This window comes from Microtus ochrogaster, linkage group LG4, assembly GCF_000317375.1.
Source record: "Microtus ochrogaster isolate Prairie Vole_2 linkage group LG4, MicOch1.0, whole genome shotgun sequence".
In the NCBI taxonomy this organism is placed as follows: Eukaryota; Metazoa; Chordata; class Mammalia; order Rodentia; family Cricetidae; genus Microtus; species Microtus ochrogaster.
The window spans coordinates 4,589,204-4,604,267 of record NC_022030.1 but is presented as its reverse complement, the minus strand read 5'-3'; positions in this window follow the sequence as shown (position 1 = coordinate 4,604,267).

Here is a 15,064-nt window from a genome sequence, read left to right as displayed (position 1 = left end):
AAAAAAAAAAAAAAAAAAAAAGTAAAGGACATTACCATTATTAGTGTCGTCTTTTTATATTGGTTTAGGTGACTACGCTGACTTTTTGTGTGAGATCTAATTTTGAACCTAAGTAAATCTGATGTGGTAAGTGATGCAAACACCCTCAGGGGGCTCCCAAAGGCTATTAAACCTAGTATGTATGGTGGGCTGCTCATTACAGAGTTCCTTAAATAGTTTCAAAGACACATTTTTTTTTTTAGACAGTCAAGCCAAAACTGGACATTGAGACATGTCTCATGTCTCATGAGTGAGACTTCTCAGACACATCTGAAAGATGAAACTTCAGTCCATTGGTGCTGCTATAATGACTTGTTGTCCCTCTCCTGTTTCTGGCCAACCCCATAAAGAAAGAGGATGCTCCTCTTGAGGGAAGGATGCGTGTGTTACTGAGAACATCAGTGTAACTTTGTCCAAGCTAGGAAGAAGCAAGTTTTCTAACACATGATGGGAAACACGCCTCAATTGGAAACATCTGTAGGTGCTCTAAGGGCCCCAGGTTTCCAAGGACCTGGATGGTCTATGGCCAGGAGCCATTGAATGAAGGAAGAAAGAGAACGGTAATTAGACACGCTGCATTTCCCTGGTGGGTTTTCTTCCCTCATCTCCGGGAAGGCTAGCTTTATCATCCCCTCTGTCACCAAACATCTAACTCCACCTTCCGTTCTTCGCTATCAGCTGCTGACCTCACTCATTATTCTCTTGAGAAAAGAGCAGCATTCAGAGGAGGTGACTTCATCTCGGCCCCGGCACATTCGTCAGCCTCCCTTAGGATGATGCTGGCCTCTGCTAAGACCAAGGGCCTCTTTCCTCTATTTGCTCCTGTCCTCTTGCACTGTGCTATAATCTCGCCTATTTTCTGTCGTGGGATATTTGTACACTGTGCAAAGATGCATTGCTGTGACCGGCAAAATAAAAAGCTGTATGGCCAATCCCTAGCCAGGACTTCTGGACAGAGGAGGGATAATCGAGGTTTGCAGAAGACACCTCTGACACACAAAATGGGAGGGAGGTAAAAACCACGTGGTAGAACATAGATGAATAAAAATATGGGTTAATTAAAGTTATGAGTTAGTGGGATAAGTCTAAGCTAAGGCCAAGCTTTAATAATTAATAATAAATCTCCATGTCATTGTTTGTGGGCTGACAGCAGAGAAGAAAGTTTGACAATAAATTTTCAACTAGAATACTCAAGTATTAAAGCCCCTGTCTTAAATAAAATAACCTTATACCCATGTCTAATCTATTCTTTATGTTAAGTAAAATTCATGGCACGATTTTATGTTCAATATTTCTTTTTTTTGGTGAAAATATAAATATATGTGTGTACATATACATATGTGTGCATTCTATAGAGACATATGTATCTATACAAATATATACATATTCATACATATATACAATAGGAAAATAGTATATGTTACAAATATAGTATATATTAGGAAATAACTCAGTGAATAATATCAGTAATATATGTAAATTATATATAATTATAGACATGTCAGAAAAATTACAGAATATCTGCAATATGCCCAAATCTTGTGTTTTCTCAGGTGAAGAGTAGGGTCCTCCTGAGACTGGGTTGCATAGATTATCCAGTGTCCTTGTAGGGAAGCATAGTTGAGATTTTTAAACCAGACAGCAGCTATGAGATGGAGACAAACTGTTGATTTCTCTTATCTACACTCTCTCTTACCAAGAACCTTCCTTAAACAGACCAGCTTCTTCCTTCTGAAATGACCTTCCATCACCATGCACTAAAATGCTTAATATCATGCTCATTATAAGGGAAAATGCTTGAAAGAACAAGACTTCATTTCTAAGAGTTAAGGGTACAGGTGTTAGAAGAAATATGTTCAATATTTCTTAATGTTCCTCCCCCACTTTTACACATTTTTTTCTTAGGTGTAAATTCTCTATAATGGTTTTAAAATTCCAACCTGAGCTGCCCGTGTTGGAACTCCACAGATTTCATACCTCAGCTCCAATTCCTCTATTTACACAGGTTTTTTTTTTTTTTTTAAAAAGCTGATCTTGTCAGCTAGGATAAAAACAAAAGTTTTAAACAGTTTCATGCTATTCAAATTCACACTCTTTCAGCAGAATCACGTCTCTGTTCAGATGCCACCCACCTCTTCAATACATCTTCCCTAACTGCATGGCAAGGGAGCACCACCTTCTCTTACGCCATTCTCTGGCCCCTCACCCCAGTAACTTTTATAGATGTTACTGTCAGTTGATCTTATTTATTTAATTTTGGTGGTTGATTTTCTGTCAGTTTCAACAAAATATTGGGGCGATGTTCTATTTGCAAGACTCTCTGGAAGCGGAGACAGCGCTCTTCCTCCATTATCTGTTTCCTCTCATTCCTGGTTTCCGACCTCCTTAACAGATAGGGAGATAGCGAGCTGGGAAGACCGGGAAATAATTAGTCTATTCAGAGTAGAAGAAGAGTATTTTTTTTTTTTTAAAAAATAAAGTATAAAGTCTGGAGCCAACCTAAACCCAAGTTATAACGGTGAATTCTCCTAGAAGCACAAATTCCCATAAGTGAAGGTTTTAAAATCAAGCATTTAGACTTTTAATCCATGACCAGAAGTGAAGTTTCCTGAATATAGAGCCAGCATGTTTGGGGGTACACATGAGGCTCTCAGATGAAGCCTGTCATTTTAATTTACTTATCTGCATCTCTTTTTATCATCTTCCCTTCTTCTCTTTTTGATTCTTGCATTTTTTGAGATTTAATTGAAATCTTTCATTTCTAATTATGTGCATGTGTCTGCACATGGCTATAAGCATGTGAGTGCAGATACCCTTGGAGGCCAGAAGAAGGCGCTGGATCCCTTGGAGATAGAGTTGCAGGTGGTAGTGAGATGCCCACTATGGGAGCTAGGAACTGAACTCAAGTCCTCTGTGAGAGCAGTATACATCCTCAACTTCTGAGCTATCTCTCTAGCTCTGTAAGTTTTATTTTAGTAAAGCGGGAGCAGTAAGTAACTCATCAGAGGGTAGACTATGTGCAATGGGTTTTTAATGCAGGGAACTGAGGGTAGAGCACTGAGTGAAACTTGACTTTCCTGGAGCTTATGTAGCCGTAGAGACAGAATTTGATTACCTAAGGGTAAGGACATGAACATGCATACAAAATTATACATACATGAGAGAATTGTAATTTTTTATGATTACACTAGCCACCTGGGAAATCCAGGAGTGGCTCCCATGGAGTTCATGAAAGGCTAAGAGTTAAGGGCTACTTTGGAAATCCCATTCTGATTGTTCCCCATTTACTAATTAATACATATTTTTTTTCTGGTGCAGGTTTATAACCAATAAATGTCAAGATTGGTCTAAACCAAGTCTGACAAAGCAGTGTAAAATAAGCTGAGATGGGCAGAGGCTTTCACACTAACATTCCAATCTCAGAATAATGCTTTATACTTTATATTTTATGATAAAGCTTTGAAAATTCAGTATTTATCGTAATTGCAGTGGATGCCCCATATAGCACAGAGGTTAGTGTGCTTGCAGATCAGAAGCCCTACCATCTTCTCATCCTATATAGAAATCCCAGAGACATCCTTTGGAATTGTAACCACTGCGGTAAACATTTGGAAACCCCTGTCCCAGATACCAGTCATCTCATTTTTTAAAAACTACAGTTCATTATCTATCATCTCATAAATTATGAAATCCAAGTTTAGTTGGTTTCCATTGGCCAGACAGTAAGGAAGAGTTGGTACAAATATCTTCATGATTTTGCACTTTCTTTGATAAAACTACTTGCTCACTAAACTCATTCAATTACCATTTTTTTTAAAAATTGGACACTCTTTAAGAATTGTATAAAGGCCTGGAGAAATGGCTTCAAGTCTAACTGATTTTTCTTTACATGAACCAATTCATTATGAGGAATAACTGTGTGAGCAAGCCATAAGATGCCTCAGCTCCTCTTTTATAGGAATGAATGTTTACAGGAGAAAAGCGTTCATGAGTAAAAAATTGTTTAAAAGTTGTTTTAATTCTAATTATGTGATGTATGTATGTATGTGTCTCTGTGAGAATTTGAATGTGCATTCTGTATCCAGAGAAAGCTAATTCCTTGGATCTTCTTGTAGAAGAAATTACAAGAAGCTGTCAAACATCTGACTTTAGTCCTTAGTGAATGGACATTACTTAGTCACCTAGCCATGACTCTAGTGCCTTAAATATTTTAAGTCTATTTATATCACTTTGAAGTCTGGAAATAAGAACAAACTCATAAAAAAGAAAGTTCTATTCATGAAAACAATTGGCAAATGTCTCTAGGCATCACAGTTGACTTTACTTTAAGTAAAATTATTTTTCATCATAGCCTTGAAGGAAGTAAATTATGTACCATATTCACTCAAGACTGATGGTGGAAATTGCATTTTGGTTTCTATTTTGAAACAGTTGAGGTAGTTACTAAAGTGTACTATATGTGTGACAAATCCATTTACTGAAGTTTATTTTGTAGTGCTTCTATGGCTTTTGTCCATTTTCTATTGTGCCTTTACCTAGTGATAGGTTTTTTTTTTTCTGCTGTAATGTATAGAGTGGTATCCCATCATACTTGTGTCCCATTGGTTATTGAAATATCCAGCCATGTGTGATCATACTTTTCTAGTAAAGGTGGTGGGTTGTTGTTCCTGGTTTTGATTTTTATCTTTTCACAAATTCCCTTGAGATTTTGTTATTTGTTATTCATCCTAGCTTGGATGTCAGTAAAGATCCAGGGATACATTTGAACTCACAATGCTCATGTATCTACCACCTGAGTACAAGTCAAGGGTAGATGATTAATCCTGAATGTGTGTGCTTTTTTTTCAACAGAATTTGACAATATTAATGTTGAAATGACCGCTAAAATAAAGTATAAGAAATATTTAAAAAATTGTATAAAACCTTTTGAACTTTTAAAAGAAGCTTTTAAAACTTTTAAAAAAGCAAATATAGACACAGACATGCTATTTGAACTTGTCTGAGCACTTTTTGGGCCTTCAGAAATTCCAGATTAAAGTCACTTATTTAAAGACTGGGTCAATCTGGAAGATGATGCTCACTGGGCTTCTATGGGAAGGAAGGTGAAGGACTAAGCCTGGACGGGACATGGACTTTTGGCAGGGACGTGTTTTCCGTAAAGGAGGATTATGAGTCTCTCTAGGAGGCACCATTGCTATTCAGAAAAGGTTCCCATTTAAGTCTGCTTTAAGTTCCCATTAAGAAGGTTCCCAAAATATCAGTAGATAGGAATCTGCTTTTGCCGTTGCTTATTTTCTTCCTTGTGATCAACCTCTATGCTTGGTTTGCCCCAAGAAGAATTAGAAAGCATTGCATATGAGGTAACTATAGGAAATCAGCATATTTTCTAGTAATTCAGTTAATCCAAAGGCCATGGTGGATGGCCTAGGACATGGCCCCACCCACCCAAGTTTCATAAAGGCTTTCCTGAGCCAATCTACCACACAGTATTAATTCCAGTTAAAGATATATGAAGACACATTGCCCACCTTCCACTTCAGGGTTTTCAACACTTTTTAATGTTTTAATCAATTAAGGAGAGTACAGGCCTTCTAACATAGTAGATGCTAAGTTGTGAAATCATCCAGAAATTTCTGATTGCTTCTGACTTCTAATTTTTGGATGAGAGGAGGTCATATGCCTCTTGTATGGTCCAGAGACTAACCACAATCTCCACAAACTTGCAAAACTGCTACTATTCTAGAGATTGCTCATACTGGACAGAAACAGGCAGCTTGATGCTCTTCTGAAGGACATGTGGGTGTGTAGGCATATGGGAGGAGGCTAGAGTAGAAATTCTCAGCTGGAGACTCTGACAGAATCCAAGGTAAGATAAAGAAATGCCCTTCCTTTTAGATTTCCAGAGAAATCATGATTTCTTCAAGAAAGTATAACTCAACAGACAGGAGGACATTCTCTGTATTAGTTATAGGCAGTTACTGGGCCTGGGTGCTTCATTGTGGAACAAAAGTGATCTAGGCTTCTGGGTACCTACTCAATGGTCATGGTACTGTGCTTTATAAAAACTTATCTTCAAAGAAATCGACACTAGAATGTTGTTTTCCAAATTTAAGTACACATTCCCTACTTTTGATAAATTATCTCTTACCTCCAGGTCTACTGACAGAATGTAGCATTCATTGTCAGGGAATACTTGTATAAATATATTCATGGTCCTCTGTCTTTCCAATACGTATGCCAAAGTCAGCCTCATTTAGGGCAGCAGTAATTGATGGGCAGAATCAGGAATATAAGCAACTGATAATTTGCTATGGGATAATGGGATGTCTGGAGATTCTGTTTTGAGAAGAGGTGTTAACTGCTAGCCCATCCTCCACTTCTCATCAGATAAGACCTAGAAAGCACATATCCAAAGGCAACATTAAAAAGATGGTCAAAATGGTGACCTGAGCCCTGAGCTTCAAGTACAGGATGGGAGGAGCTCTTTGAGTTGGCCTAACCACATCTTCAGGAAGTTGCTCCTGTGTCCACATCAACAATCCTAAGAATTTCACCTTACTGAGAAATCACTGCAGTAATCTAGCTCTTCAATGCTCTGGTTATCAAAATCTCATGTAGAGATGCTCATGAATGGGGATTCCTGGGTTCACTGTGGACATTTCTCTTAGTTCCCCTACTCGCTTCTTTATCTTTCCATACTTTTTGAACACACTCTAGGTGTTAAGCTTTGTGGAAAGTTTCATAAACAGGTGATGAGGGTAGCATTCAGCATCTCTGTGCCTATGGGCTGTGCAGTTGACTGGAGTGTTTTGAATGTGAAATCTCCTTTATTGGCTCATGCAGTTGAATTCTTGCTCTACAGCTGGTGGAGCTGTTTAGAAAGACTGTAAACCTTTGGGAGTGGAGACTGGCTGTAGAGTGAGTATGTGGCTGTGAGGGTTTACTAAATGCCTATTTGTGGCGTGGACTCCTCTGCTTCATGGTGTGCACCATACAAAAAGCAACTGGCAGAGACCTGTGTAGGCCCTGTGCATGTTGCTTAAGTCTCCACAAGTTCATATGAGTTTTCTTCATGTTGATTTAGAGGGCTGTTGTGGAATATTAGTTTAAGATGTATTTGTTTATGCTGTGGAAAATTTGTTCAATGATCCAAAGATGTGTTGCCTCCTTTCTGATGCACTTGGTTAACTTCATGAAACTGCGTTTCTTTGCCTGTCTAAAACACCTGATTGGTCTAATAAAGAGCTGAACAGCCAATAGCGAGACAAGAGAGAGAAATAGATAGGCAGGGCTGGTGGGCAAAGAGAATAAATAGAAGTCTAGGCTTGTGAGAAGAGTAAGGGAGGGGCAAGAAAAGGAAAAGGAGAAGAGGATGCCAGGGGCCAGCCACATAGTCACACAGCTAGTCACAGAATAAGAAGGAAAGAAAGGCATATAGAATAGAAAGGTAAAAGCCAAGATGCAAAAGGTAGATGGGTTAATTTAAGTTAAGAAAAGCTGCCGGAAATAAACCAAGCTAAGGCTGGGAATTCATAAAAAATAATACGACTCTGTGTATTTATTTGGGAGCTGGGTGGTAGGCCCCCAAAGAGAAAAAAAAAAGACCAATTACAGAGGGTCTTGTTTTCTTGATGTCCTCCATCCCTTTTGGGCTTATACTTTTACTTCCTTTTCTTCTGTAGGGTTCCCTGAGCTCTGGGAGGAGGGACTTAGAGCCCTATGCTCCAAGGTCTCTCACTCTCTGTATAATGTCTGGCTGTCTTTATATTTGTTCCCATTTGCTTCAGGAGGAGTTTCTCTGATGAGAGCTGAGCAAGGCAGTGATCTTTGAATATACAAGAATGTCACTGAGAATCATTTTGGATAATGCTGACTTTCAACTCTCTGGGATCTAGAATCTAGACTCACCTAGTGGACAAGTCTCTGGGCAAGCCTATGCAAGATGGTCTAGATGAGGCTAATTGGATGGGAAGACCCATCCTAAAGAATGGTGGTCTCATTTCATTGGCCTTGGTCCATGGCTGAATTGAAAGAACAGAGTGAGTGGAAGTCACTCTGTTGTTTGGACACAATGCAAACAACTGCTTTAAGGTTCTTGCCACCTGTCAGGATGGACTGCATCCTTCATGTGGGATCCAAAATAAACCCTGCTTCCATTAAGCTTGCTCCATGTCGTGTGTTTTGTCACAGCCATAAGACAAGTAGCTAGTGCAGCTATGTCACCAAAAGCTCACTATCTAATTATGTCTTGTTAGGGCAATGGGATAAAAAGACAAATCTTAAAAATTACACTTATTTGCTTGATCATTTACTTGTGTATATGTATGTGTGGGACATACATGAGTCATGTTGCATGTATGGATATGAGAGGGCAACTCTTGGGAGTTGGATCACTTCTTCACCACGGGTGAACAGGGGATTGAATTCATGTTATCATGCTTGGCAGAAAGCTTCTTTACCCACCGAGTGAATCATCATGTCATTCCCAAGAGGCAATTAAAAATAATAAAGATTTTGAATCTGTATTTATGTGTATGTTTGTGTGGATTTTTGCCACATGTATACAAGTGCCTGTGGAGGTCAGAAAAAAAGTGTTGGATCTCCTGACAATGGAGTTAGAGCTAGTCATGACCTGACTGATGTGGATGCTGGGAACCAAACTCAGGTCCTCTAGGAGACCATCAAGTGATCATAACTACTGAACAATTTCTCCAGTCAACCAAAAGATAAATACCAATTAGATCAGAAGAAAGGAAGGAAGGAAGACAGAAGGAAAGGAGGCAGAAAAGGATGATAATGAGAATGATGAGAGAGAGTATTAGCAAAAATTGCAAAATCAGTTGCAGTAAAAAAATATTATAGCCATAATCCTATATTTACCAGTAATAGTAATTATTATAAATTCAATAGACTTGGCATTTAGTAGGCATTTATTGTTTAGTAAGAGGGAGAGAAATGACTAGAATATACATATGCTGAGAAGTCATAAATAAAAGAAGAGGAAAAGCTATGAAATCCAAATCTACCAAAAAATCTTCACATGTGCCAGTCAAAATGGTGTCAGGAGTGGGCAGAAATCACTAAGCATAAGTAGGATTTCTAGTCATGAAAACTCAATTCTTCAGATATACTGTGTTTGGACATCACAGTAAAGTTTCAAAACATTTAAGGCTCATGATAGGCACATTAACAAAAGGAGTGTAAGAATTTAGAAAATTTAGAATTCTTATGAGTTATTGGTGAACTAAGTAACAATTCTACATAAAAATTTGGTCAACATCATTAAGAAGCTTAACATGCAAGCTATGTAGTCCATGACACAGTAAATTTTGTTCTCAAACCTCCAAAGAAGAGTTGTGGACATTGGCCCATCCTAAAGTGCGATTACATAGGTTTTAGCTTCTAGAACATTTGCATAAGTTACACATAAGAAATTGTATATGTGAGGAAGAAGTGTACCTTTAAAAAATTCATTTTAAAGAGTTGCAAGCCAACTCAGTTAAAGCCAAATAACAACACACACAGACACACACACACACACACAGACACACACACACACACACATTTTGACTTTTATATATAAACAGCCTATGAATTAATGTGGAATCAGCTTTTTGAAGTATGTATTTATGATTTTTAATTAAATTTAAAAAGCAGAGGAGAACTATCTATTTTTGTTTCTTGAGTTAGTGGTTAAGGTTCAGTCCTTCTGAGAAACTTTCATTTTACCCAAGTTTTTACGTGTCTGAAAAACGCTTATTTTGGCTCTTTTCTTTTAAAGTCTCTGTATTATCTACATATCTTATTTTTCATTTTTAAGATTGTTTATTTGTGCCATTTCATATTTTCCAAAGCTCCTCAGCATGTCTATTTTATTAGTTCTTACCCCCCAAGTGAACTTTTCCCTTAGTTGATTCCCTCTACTGTATATTTGTTTTGCGTTTGATTGATTTTCACTCTTATCTTTATAGTTTCCTTCCTTCTCCTCTCTCTGTGTTTATTTTGTTGTTCTCTTACTTGAGTTGCTTAGCTCATTTATTTTCAGCTCTCTTTTCTTCTTATATAAGCACTCAGAGCAGTAAATTTGCCCTGAAGTACGCTTCGGTTCTAGCTCAGTACTCGGGTGTGTGGAACGTAGTGAAGTTGGGGTTCTGATATAGAGGCAACAAAGCAGCCCTTGCAAAAGTGGCAGGCAAGGGCAGCAAATGATTGGTACCCCTCTACTGCATAGGTAATTTTTTTTGTAAGATAAAAAAATTGAGGCTGGAAGTTGAATTTGTCGTCGGGGCTGTAACATAAGCACATTGATATGATTATTGTTTATGCTTTCTCAAACTTGCCTTAAAAAGCATGCCTAACAGAAGAAATACATAACAACACAGCTCATTATCAAGGCTCTGTCTAGAGAACAAAACCAACAATATAAATAATAAAGTGGGGCTATCAGACTAACAGTTTGTAGATGGAAACGGTGCATTGGTTTTCCTGCTTCCCAGACCCGAATAAACATACAGAAACTGTATTATTTACAACACTGTTTGGCCAATAGCTTATGCATATTCTTAGTTAGTTCTTGCATCTTAAATTGCCCATTTCTAATAATCAATGCATCATCACGAGACTGTGGCCTACTGGTAGGGTTCCGGTGTCTTTCTCCTTTGGCAGCTACATAGCATCTCCCTGACTCTGTCTTCTTTCTCCCTGCCTTTAGTTTAGTTTTCTCTACCTACCTATATTCTGCCCAGTCATAGACCAAAATAGCTTCTTTATTAACCAATGGTAATAAAACATATTTACAGAATACAGAGGGAAATCCCATATCAACAGTTAATTATAACCAGAAAATATAAGACTATGAGAAGTTAACACATGTAGACTAAATAACTATAAATAAAATAAAAATGAAAAGACAATAAAAGAATTTATGAAGATTCCATGCTAGACAAATCTGAAAACTACAGGATTAAAAAATGCCAAAATTGACATTGGTATAAAATGTAATAGTGTGGAGTACATTAGTCGTAATTAAGGAAATCAACCTAGAAGAAAAGCTATATCCTCAAAGAAAAGATAATCCTCAATTAAAATCTTCATGCTCAGAAAGTTCTAGAAGAAACTCACGAAAGTCTTGAGGTATAAGAGCAGCCATTTGGCTTTTGAAATGAGGAAACTATAGGTTGACCTGAAGCCTGGCTCAGAAACTCTAGAGAAAAATGGAACCACCAAATTTGTGGGAAAGTGGATATACTTACAGTATCAAGTGAGGTTACGCAATCTCAGAGAGAAAACAAATTCCACATTCTCCCTCATATGCAGAATCCAGCCAACCATACATGTAAATGTGCAGATGAATGCACACGTGAGCACGGTATAACATAAAAAGATAATAAAAAAGACTAAATGTTAGGGGATTGAACAGGTAATGGACACGAGTTATGAAAGAGGGTATAAAGTTAATTGTTTTTCTAGTTCTAACTCTGTTGTGGGTTTTTGTGAGAGTAAAAGTGTGTAATCCAATGTAAGGCTGCACAGCTGTATTCCAAAAGTGTGTAATCCAATGTAAGGCTGCACAGCTGTATTCCAAAGTAAGGCTGCACAGCTGTATTCCAATGTAAGGCTGCACAGCTGTATTCCAAAGTAAGGCTGCACAGCTGTATTCCAAATGGCCACTGCAAGCAAATAGGAGTTTTTCAATATGCAAAGACTTTGAGTCTAGTTAATTTTGGTGTCTAATTTTTTTATTTGTAAATTATTTTTCTTGTTTTTGTTTTCCTTTTTTCAAGTCGGGGTCAGGGTTTCTCTGTGTAGCCCTGGATGTCCTAGAACTCACTCTGTAGACCACGTTTGCCTTGAACTCAGAGATCTGCCTGTCTCTGCCTCCTGAGGGCTGGGATTAAATGTGTATACCATCATTGCCTGGCTATTTGCAATTTTCAGCAATATAATTTATAAAATTTAATAAAGAAGATAAAAAGCCTTCACTAGCATAGTATAAGAACAGGAAATTATGGACAAACAATGCCTAAGAATAGATTCTGAGCCACTAATTAAATATGAGGCAACAAAATAAATGGAATTGACATTTCCAGAACATTTCACACAACAGCAACAGAGCACACATTCTTCTAGGAGGATCATATTTTCGGGCAGAGAACAAGCTTTAGCATGTTTATTAAGCCCCAAATCCTATCAATCCTCTTTTCTGACTAGAGCAGAATGAAACTACTAATTAATCATAGAAAGAATTCCAGAAAATTCATAATACACAGAGATTAAAAAGGAGAGCCCTCAATCAAATGGGTCAAAGACAGATATAATTTAAAGAATGATTATCCAATGAGAAGCAAAACCTGAAGCACAGCGACCTTAAACTTGCAGAATGCAGGATTAAGTATACCTAAAAGGGATTTTAGACTATAAATGTCTCTATCATCAAAGAGTAACTTTAGCTGAACATACATACTATATAGGACAAGTTTGGCTAAACATACAGACTACCTAGGAGAGGAAGAAATTAACACTAAAGGTAACAGAATGAAGCAAATGCTAAATATCTAAGCAAAATAAGTGAAATATATGGTGAAATAACAGTAGAAAAGATCAATGGAAAAGACCCAGACAACCAAAGAAGCTTTAGCTAGACTAAGAAAAAATAGATTAAAATAGAGCCAGAAATCAAAGAGGAAAAACTACACCTGCTAGCAACAGTCCTAGAGAGGAACATAGGCGAGCACCATGTACCACTGACTGTCTACAAACTGGACAACCTAGAGAAATGACGTTCCTTTTGCCATCCATAGCAGAGTGATGAGTCCAGTGATATCCACTGAGTTAGGTGGAAATGAGAAGGGGCTCATGGCCCAGGGACTCTTGAATTTTAACTAGCCATCTTAAATATGATCTTTTTTTTTTTTTCCAGGACTCTTTCCCCCGTCTTTTCCTCTTCTACCTCCCTCTTTTCTTTCTGTGTTTTTATTCTGCACACACCCAACTTCTTTTCTCTCCCACTCTTTTTCTTCTGGCACAGGCTAACAAGCAGTTTTTCCAGACAGTGTTTTTAAGTGTTCGTGTAGAAGGCAAACCTTTCCCAATAAATGAAGCAAAAACGAGTAGCTTTTAATTTGGAGGAGTGGGAATGTGGGTGTTTCTTGTATCATTCTTTACTTTGCTATCTTTTGAATGTCATTTTCAAAACTAAGAAAATGTCTCATGGCGCCCAGTTCTCACCCTGGACAGATGTTCTCGGTGAAGTTCTTTGCACTAATTTCTAGAATTAGTCTAAACTTCGGCACCACTGCTTGTTAGGAAAGCCTTTTACTGTGATTATCTCTAATGTTTAATCGTAAGTTCTGAGTTTCTCAGCATAGTATTCAGTGATTATTTTTTTGAACAGTCAAAACTAGACAGAAAAATATGTAGTTTCTTGCAAAAACTTGCACTTCTTCTGGATACCAAAAATAAGTTCATAGTCTCGGGGATAAAAAGCAGGCATTCAGAATGCTTAAAAGATAAAAGGAATCCTTATCTTGCCTCGAAATAAATATGTACATGTCAGTTTTCTCATAAAATTCATTCCTTAGGATTGGCAGCCTTTCCCACAGTCATGGCAAACCTTGGTTATGTTCAATGCCTGGAAGATATCCCTGTCCCTAGAATAGGGTGGGACACAGTCCCACTAGAATAGCATGTTGAGGTGACAGTGACAACATCCTCCTTTAGGGTAGCCACTCTCAGGCGCAGTATGATCTCCCGTGGGAAACAGTATCCATGATGTAATGTTATTTGACAGAGACCCAACATGAAAGGGAATTTTATTTTTCCTACGACACAGACATTGCTCTCATGATTATGGTTTTCAAAATGGCTTATTTCAGTTTTTCCAATGATTATTGGGGGAAAACTGAGTTCACTGGGACCCATGCTCTTTGGAAGTATGTCTGTACCATGAGGGAAGTACTGAGGTGGTCTTGAATGTTTTAAGGTCAGGACAATCAGAGATGGGCATAAAACAGACCTTGTTATGGGCCATCTTGATTGATGTCCAGAGTGCAGACTCCAGACCTAGATGACGATCTGGACAGAGTTTCAGTGCGTCAATCTTCTGAGGTCCCTTGAACATAATTTGTAGGTTATGGCTACTTATATTCTTTCATGGGCATGCTGATGACATCATTAATGAAATGATGAACACACATGACGGATGGTTATCATGGGCTGCTCTTTGCATCAGCAGCTTACCCAGGCTTTGTCTGTCTTGTTATTTGTGTCTCCTTATCCTTTCTGCTTGAGGCATTTGTAGCTTATTGCAATATATAATTTCTTACATTAAAGCATGTTTCTCCTATCAACTTTGCCTTTCTCCACTCTTTTGGTGAGTATGGGAAACGAACAACACTTTATCACAAGCTTTTGTTTCTCTCATCTTAGATGCCTGTTGATCAATTTTGAATGTTACAGTTAAAAAATAGAGTAAAATCCCACAGTTATAGCCATGTTGTACTCTAGTCTTTTTTAAAGTAGTAGTTAAGTGTCATTGTTGAACTACATCATAGCATAAACCTGTGGTTGATATTCCTGCAAACAACAGCCAGTTCTAACCCTGATGCTTCTCTAAGGCCATTGCATAATGCTCTCTAGTTGATTATATTTCGTTACAAACTAGAGTAAATTCTGAGGGTCCTATGCAATAAATGAAAAAAAAGGAATTTTAGTTTAAAGAACATGTATAGTTTTATATGAACTAACCTTAATATCTGGAAAACATTTTCCTACTGAGTACAGTCTTAAAGTCTTTTTTGTTTTTTGTGAATCTATTGTTGTATTAAGTTGAACCATTAGAATTTGACAAGATTGAAAAGTTAGGTCTAAAAGACTCTAAATAGTTGAACATTTTTTCCCTGCCCATGGGAGTTACCTTAGGTTGCTTGAGCAAGTCTAAAACGACTTTGAATTAGTAAGTTTTTGTCATAAGATAATAATAAGGTTGCTTAAGGGCAAAGAGAATATTACTCTTCAATAATGAAAT